Source organism: Saccostrea echinata, unplaced genomic scaffold (genome assembly GCF_033153115.1).
Source record: "Saccostrea echinata isolate AGI-Se365-2 ecotype Australia unplaced genomic scaffold, CSIRO_AGI_Sech_v1 ptg000061l, whole genome shotgun sequence".
Classification (NCBI taxonomy): domain Eukaryota; kingdom Metazoa; phylum Mollusca; class Bivalvia; order Ostreida; family Ostreidae; genus Saccostrea; species Saccostrea echinata.
This window is the reverse complement of record NW_026889810.1, coordinates 972,083-979,789: the sequence shown is the minus strand read 5'-3', so window position 1 is coordinate 979,789 and position 7,707 is coordinate 972,083.

Below are 7,707 nucleotides of genomic sequence, written 5' to 3'. Positions count from 1 at the left end.
TGCCACCACTTGCCCGTGGAAAGCTGCAAATTTAGACCTGTAGTGGGCACTTAAGGCTTTTAGCAGTAATCTTTTTCGTGCCAGCAACTACTGCGACAAGGAACCTTGGTTTATACGGTCTAACCCGAAGGAACCATCTCCACGTCCCGCAGTGGGATTCGAACCCGCGACGTCAATATTTTCTACCATATGGCAAGTCCAGACAAAAAGTTTGCTAAAATTTCAAATTGCGACGAAAGTTTGGTACTGACAGACGCACGGAAAAACAGGAAGTTGACATCAGATTTACACAAAAATAAAAACCACCATATGGCATGCCTAGCCAAAGAGTGTGCTAAAATTTCAAGCGTCAGCAATGAGTAGTTGCTGAGAGAAATGCGACGAAAATATGTTACGGACAGATGCACGGATAAACAGGAAGTTGACATCGGATTTGTATACAAATGAATCCCACCATATGGCTTGCCTAGACAAAGAGTATGCTAAAATTTCAAGCATCTGCGTTGAGTAGTTGCTGAGAAAACTTTGGTATGGACAGACACTCAGATAAGGGCAAAAAAAGTATACCCCCTCTCCTTCGTAGATGGGGTATAATAATGAGGACCTTAAAGTACTTATTTTAAAGCGCCAAAATCAAGGGATGGCGTCTAAAGTTCATACATATTACATGAATGATTTCGGTAGAAGAATAGACCAGTTAATGAGCCAAATATGAAAATGAAGACCTTTTTTCAGAATGGATTAAAATTATTAGATAGGTGGTTGATACAATGACGTGTTTGCAAATACAATCTATCCTTAAGTTGTATGTAAGCTGACGTTTTTTCAAACAAATGATTTGGCCATTTATTTTCAAACTGAATTGTCTATAAATTTTCTGTTTATTAGATCATGATAAGGAGCACAAAGCGGGTGTGTCCGGTCGACTGGGGATGCTTACTCCTCCATTGCATCTATCCCAAAACTGATGTTTAGAAGTCCTTCTTTGTTCTGCTCCGAATTTGTATTGTTCCAATGGTCTTTTGGCTCGATTACTATTCATTATCTTCATACTTCATGCATACATACCTGGACTTGCAACCAAGGCTTAAGCAATAGCTTTTTTTCGTTTTCTGCTTTGATAAGCTTCAAGTCATCTGTAGTGAAAGACAAGCCAGCAAATTTAAAGAATAAGCTTCATTTAAGACCTCAGGGTTCGAAATTCACCATAGGCAACTCTCAAAAATGCGAGTTAGAATATCCAAATTCCGAATTTAATCAAATAGTTTACAAGAAGTTTACTCAAAAACTTGCAAGTTTATTTTTTTATCGTAACATTACTCGAAAAAAAAATGTTCCATTCCGGTTTAAAGATCAAATATAATATTTTTTTGAAAATACAAAATTATTCATGATTATCAGCCTTTGGAGCAATATGAATGACATTATATTGTCTATTTAATTTTTTTGTCACCAATCTCATCACTAGTCGTCGTTTAAATTTACCTGTGTGACAAGTGGAGCCATTTTGTAAATCGCTTCTCTCCCTTGTTGCGTGACGTCATAAGAGACAACGAGAAATAGTGAGTATAAACTATATTACAGGTTTTGGAATATTATCGTTTGCGAGTTGGTTCTATGTGCACTTATAACTGTACCAATTATTCGGGACAAGGCCTAAGTATGTATTAATTTCCTAAGGACCCGAAATGAGGGGAAATATGGACATTAAAATTGAAAAGGTATGGTTTTGAACCCAATCAAGATGCGAAGCTTTCTGAGCGACATTTTTAAATGGACCGGTTTACAGTTAAATATAAAATGACTCACGAAGGTCTTGATTCTATTATAAAATTTATATTGTATTTTAGTTTGTCAGTTTGGGTTTTTATAGCCACAATACTGTTTGGAGGGAAAGGTTTTTAGGATTTTCGTTACTACACATGATGGAAGAATTTTCCCGAGGCGCTGATATACCCATCCGACAAATCTGTGATAAACTGATAAACGAAATGTCTGTGGAGTAGGAATACTAGTAATAAAGGAAATACCATTTGCATGTTTTTCCTTATGTACATGTTTTTATTTCAAATAAATAAGAAAATTGTTTAGCATGGTGAAAGAATCAATATCCAGGTTGGGGGGGGGGGCAGATCGAATATGGGGGGAATAATTGATAAGCCAAGAAGATGCTTGATAAAATTTTAACAAGCCAAAAAATAAATCCAAAGTTTGAAACTCAAAAAAACCTTTAAAAAAACTAGAAAGCGGAGGGGGTGACGTAATCTATTTCTGACTAAAAATTGAATAAATTTAGGACGCGAGATTGACCGTACTGTAAAACGGGGAGGGGGTTGTTACCAGCCTTTCACGAAAATTTCCATTTTAAATTAAAGGTAAGGAATTACTTCGAGGAAAAAAAGTAAAGGTTAAAAGCAAGAATTTCATTCTAGGAAAAAGTCAGGGGAGCACCCCCTCCCCCGATACTTCGAACCTGTAAGACATTTTCCGCGGATATTATACAGATTTTGTGAATTAATTTCTTGTTAGAATATATAGTAAAATATCCATCTCAGAATTGATATATTCATGAATGCATTAATTTCCCTCCAATTGTCCTTATACAAGTATTCAGAGTAAATTGTTTAAACACTTTACAATAAAACCTTCATGTTCAACTATGCTCGCAAGTTATTGTTCCTTATTTTTACTGTCCACAATATTTGTTTTTCTGTAGCATTTATTTTCTCTTAGAAGCACAAAAAAGAAACGTTATTTCGGAGGGGGGGGGGGGGGGCTACCAAGCAAAAATTCCTTGTCACGCATAAAAAAAAGTTATCAGACATACGTAATTATAGGACAAACTTTGTTTTCTATAGTATACTTTATATAGGAAAAAAATCGCCGTGCATCCGCTTCCGACGGCCATGCAATGTAACAAAATATGTATACGTTTTCATCCGTTACAGTTCTGATGCTTAATGAATATGAAACAATACATAAAATCAATTTTCTTAACATTTTTCTTAAATATTGAGTGCTTAGTGAAAGGGATTGAATACCAGTTATGTATATTCGCTAGGTGTTGCGATTGTGTTATTTTCATTTCCACTTTCACCTTCGCCTGCTTCGGACATCATTAACAGAGTCGGTCGAAGAATAATCATTTACAACTTGCGTAGTTTCCTTGATTGGCTCAAACATGTAGGGCCTTTTCATAACTGAAAGATCTACCTCTTGTTTTTACCACCATCAGTTTCACTGCATGTCGCTAAAATTTGCCTTTTTTATGATAATCGAGAGCACTATACTATACTTATATTACTAGGTAATGTTGATTGTTTCTTGTGACGTCACAAAAAGGGGAAGTAACTCTCTTGATAAGTGTTATTTTTAGCGTTTTTTAAACAGGTAAACAAAGAAAACAACGAGGTTAAAAAATTTACGAATATTGTGGTTCCCTCTTTTTAACTATTATCTACAACATATATCATTTGCAAGTGTATATATTTCGTTTGAATTTGACCTTTAAGTCTTTCTCGCCTTAGTTACTCTTTATATCCACAGATTAAATGACAGATGGAAGACGGTGCTGAAGGCGATAGATATTTTATGAATTTGTTTTACCCCCATTTTTTAATAATGAAAATTAAACAATACATAATACTTTAGAAAGATTCATTGAGTTTTTATGCTGTATATCTATCTATCTATCTATATATATTCAAGATATGGGCAAAAATCTAAGCTGAAAAATGCCGAAATTCCCCCAAAAAATTAAGGAATCGGAATTTCCTAGTAATATGCACACTTGCACATTGTGTCCGAAATATCTGCAAAGTTTGACCAAATTCTGGGCAGCGGTTTATCAGGAGTTGCGCTAACAAACTGTTCATCTCTATATTAAAGATATGGCCAAAAATCTAAGTTGAAAAGTGCCGAAATGCCCAGAAAAAAATAAAGGAATCGGAATTTCCTGGTAATATGCACATCTATACATTGTGTCCTAAATATCTGCAAAGTTTGACCAAATTCTGTGCAGCGGTTTATGAGGAGTTGCGCTGACAAAAAAAGGACTGACGGACTGACTGACGGACGGGTCAAAAACATTATACCCCCCGCAACTTGTTGCGGGGGTATAATAATAGTAGTTATGTCCTGTTGCATGATTTTTTTACGCTTGCATTTTAAAACTGCGAGTAGTCTGGTGAAATTGTGAGTGCATTTTCTTGGTACTCGCAATTATTTGTGAGTTGTATATTTCTAGGATTTATACCCCTGGACCTTTTCAGGCCCTGCAGTGAATTTCTGAAGTGAAACTGCTAAGTTTTAGCTACAATGCATTAAATATCATATGTTTACATTCAGAATAATTTTCTTCATGAAATCCATCGGCAATCTACAACATTCAATACCGTGTAGCACACGCGAAACCTTGTCAATGTGCGGTAGAATACCAAGTAGGAACTACACGCATTTTCAATACTAGGAACGCCAGAATGTATATTGTTTTAGCTCAATTTGACTAAAAACAACTACCCTACTAAATTATTGTAAAACATATTTATATTTATTACAATTGTACGTTCAAAAAAAAATTTCTTTTTTCCCCCACACAATCTTCAATTGTTATTTTACATTCAACCGTCACAGCGGCTCTTACATCAATAAAGCACACCGGTTCTAAAAGGCGCAAAATTCATAATATTGTTTGTTGTTTAACGTCCCTCTCGAGAATTTTTCACTCATATGGAGACACCACCACTTGCCGGTGGAGGGCAACACCTATACTCGGCACTCAGGGCCATATGAATTCGTAATAAAGATAAATGAAATTATTAATCAATAAGATTAGGCCAAAATAAAAAATAGGTTTGTTTCCCTTTACGCGACCGACCCACTTAAATCGTGCCGACTGAAAAGTTTTTTTTTAATAAGATTATTCAAATATTTATTTTTATTGTTTTTCAACTTTATAAAACACATTTTCATCAAAATTCGTTTTTTATCAGAACGGCGGCTTTTGTTTTGGCCTTAGAGAACAAATTAAGGAATGTAAATATAAGGCCATCATTAAAAATATCTTGTTTCTCCTAACCCAACCCTAAAATTTCAAGTTGAGTAGGTAGGTAGGTAAATAATTTTTTTTTTCTGACAGCAGTTTTGAAAATACATTCTGAAAATTGAATAATATCTCTATAAATAAGAAAGAACAAAAGAAACCGATTTTTAAACCGGATATCATACAAATGAAATTTAAAAGCAACATGTATGGTAAATTAATTCACAAATATTATTCATTTGAACTTGTGAAATATCTCAGGCCAGCGTAAATTTATTGAAATTGAATTTTGAATTATTGAATTTTAACAAAAAGAATGATTCGCAAATATTCAACCATCGGCCATCCGAGTATATATTTTTCAAACCTACTATCATCTTCGAGTGCTTACACAGATAAAATCTCAAGGGCCTTGCGTGGCGAAGTAATTCTAGTGTTTCGTTTTGAAGTCACGACGTAATTCAGGAGCTTATTCTAAGTCACAGGTCCCGACGTGGGGCATGGAAACTAGTCAGTCAAATGAGACCGTAAAAAAACATAGGGCCATGCAGTGTCACAGTATACATGTAGATGTTGGCACGATAAAGATCCCTTACTGATGCTTTATGATCAATGGCCATAAGTGCCGAGAAAAAGTCTTAATTAGGAGCCCTCCACCAGGCAGGTGTTCAAATGTCGACCCAGCAATTTTTAAAGGTATTTTAAAGCAAAGAAACAAACTATTTTACACTTAGTACACTGGACGTCTCAGGAAGCCGTACCATAAGCCAACTTTAAAGATTTCAACACTATTTGAAAAGAGAGTACCTGTATAAACAATATTTAACTCAACCAAACCATATCAAAAATGATTAAAGTTTCATATATCTAATGTTATAGTCACGAAGTTTACCCCATAAATAAAAGGAATGAAGAAACGACATCCGAATTATATTCACCAAGATGAAATAATCATACAAAGATATATTTACAAATCCTATGGTCCTATATAGTAAAAATATACATGAAGTGTTTTTAGATCGAAACGAATGAAATGGAAGTGAAATTTATTGATATGCATACACAAATTGGGCCCCTCCTCTGCTCATGAGGCAGGCTTTGTCATGCTTACTACGTAAGTTAATTTTAGAAGACACATTTGTAAATACCATCTTAACACTCCTTAGTCATGGTATATTTAATTCACGAAATGTTTCAAGAGTGTAGGATTCTAATAAGTTAAAGATGTATATTAAGATTGATACATCGCCGTTGTTTTATAACACTAAATAACCCTCTGTGGCCACATGTTGTGGAAAAACAAAAGCCGCCGTTCTGATAAAAAACGAATTTTGATGAAAATGTGTTTTATAAAGTTGAAAAACAATAAAAATAAATATTTGAATAATCTTATTAAAAAAACTTTTCAGTCGGCACGATTTAAGTGGGTCGGTCGCGTTAGGGGAAACAAACCTATTTTTTATTTTGGCCTAAGCATTGAATTCTTTTTATTGGATGCCGTCGGTCCTGTAACAATACCTATCCGTGTCTACAAATTATGATATCGCGATAACGTGCGGTATTCAATTTGTCGGTTGCAGGACCGACGACATCCAAAAATAAGAAACCAATGCTTAATGATTGGACCCATGGTGACTGCATAACTATGAAACATGAACTAATTTTCTGGCTAGTTAATGCATTGTGACGCCATGAACTGCGTCATTTTCCCCATATTCTGTAAAATTCTACAAAAACCATCAATCTTTTAAGCTATTTTTCTATATTTTGTAAAGAGCGCAGCCTCTGGTCTAAAATATGGAATTGTTAAATGATAGAACTGATTTTGAAGATGACAAAACATGTTTTCTTTGGGTTTTTTTCTTTTGATCGAGGAGAGCGCTCATATTGTTTTCTTCCCTGAAGGTACTCAAATAAACCTGTTTTCTATAAAATTCAAGAAATTTACAATTTATAAAAGCCTGATGGCACCTGATCCCATCTTTGGGTTTTGAGGTCCGTGTTTGCTCTGCTCCAGGTTTGTATCGTTCCACTGGACTTTCGAGATTGGATGCTGTTCGTTATCTCCATATTTCTGTTTTCCAATACCTGGATTTTCAGAGGATCATTTTTAATAGGAAATGAAAGCACTAAGTGTCTACTTTATCTTGATGTTTGCAATGGAACATAGAGTGTCAATAAATTGGTAAATGTATATATATCTATCAATTCTAAGCATAAAGTATTTGCTGATTCCACAATACGAATATTGACGTCATCTCATCCATCATTCTGTGTGATTTTCTGTTGCTTACCGTCATCAACGTAATGGTTTTATATTTGCTCGGAATCCAGTTACGTGTATACAACATACTGAAAAAATCTCTGGAAATAACCACAACTGCCGCGCGCACTTGAAAGCAATAACCAAAATTTACATTGTAAATTCACCTGAATTTCAAAAGGAGTGTTTATTTTAAGTTGCGTGTATCCAGCCTCAATAAAATTGGTGTAGAAATGCGTAACGATAATTTTTGCAAGAAATTCAAAATTTGATATCCTTTAAATTGTGAAACGCTCATAAATAGGCAAAATTATAACAACCCGGAAAATATATCGCTTTAATTCATCTTACCATTTCTGTCGATCCAAACGCCCCATCCCTTTATCAACATATCTTTATTCAT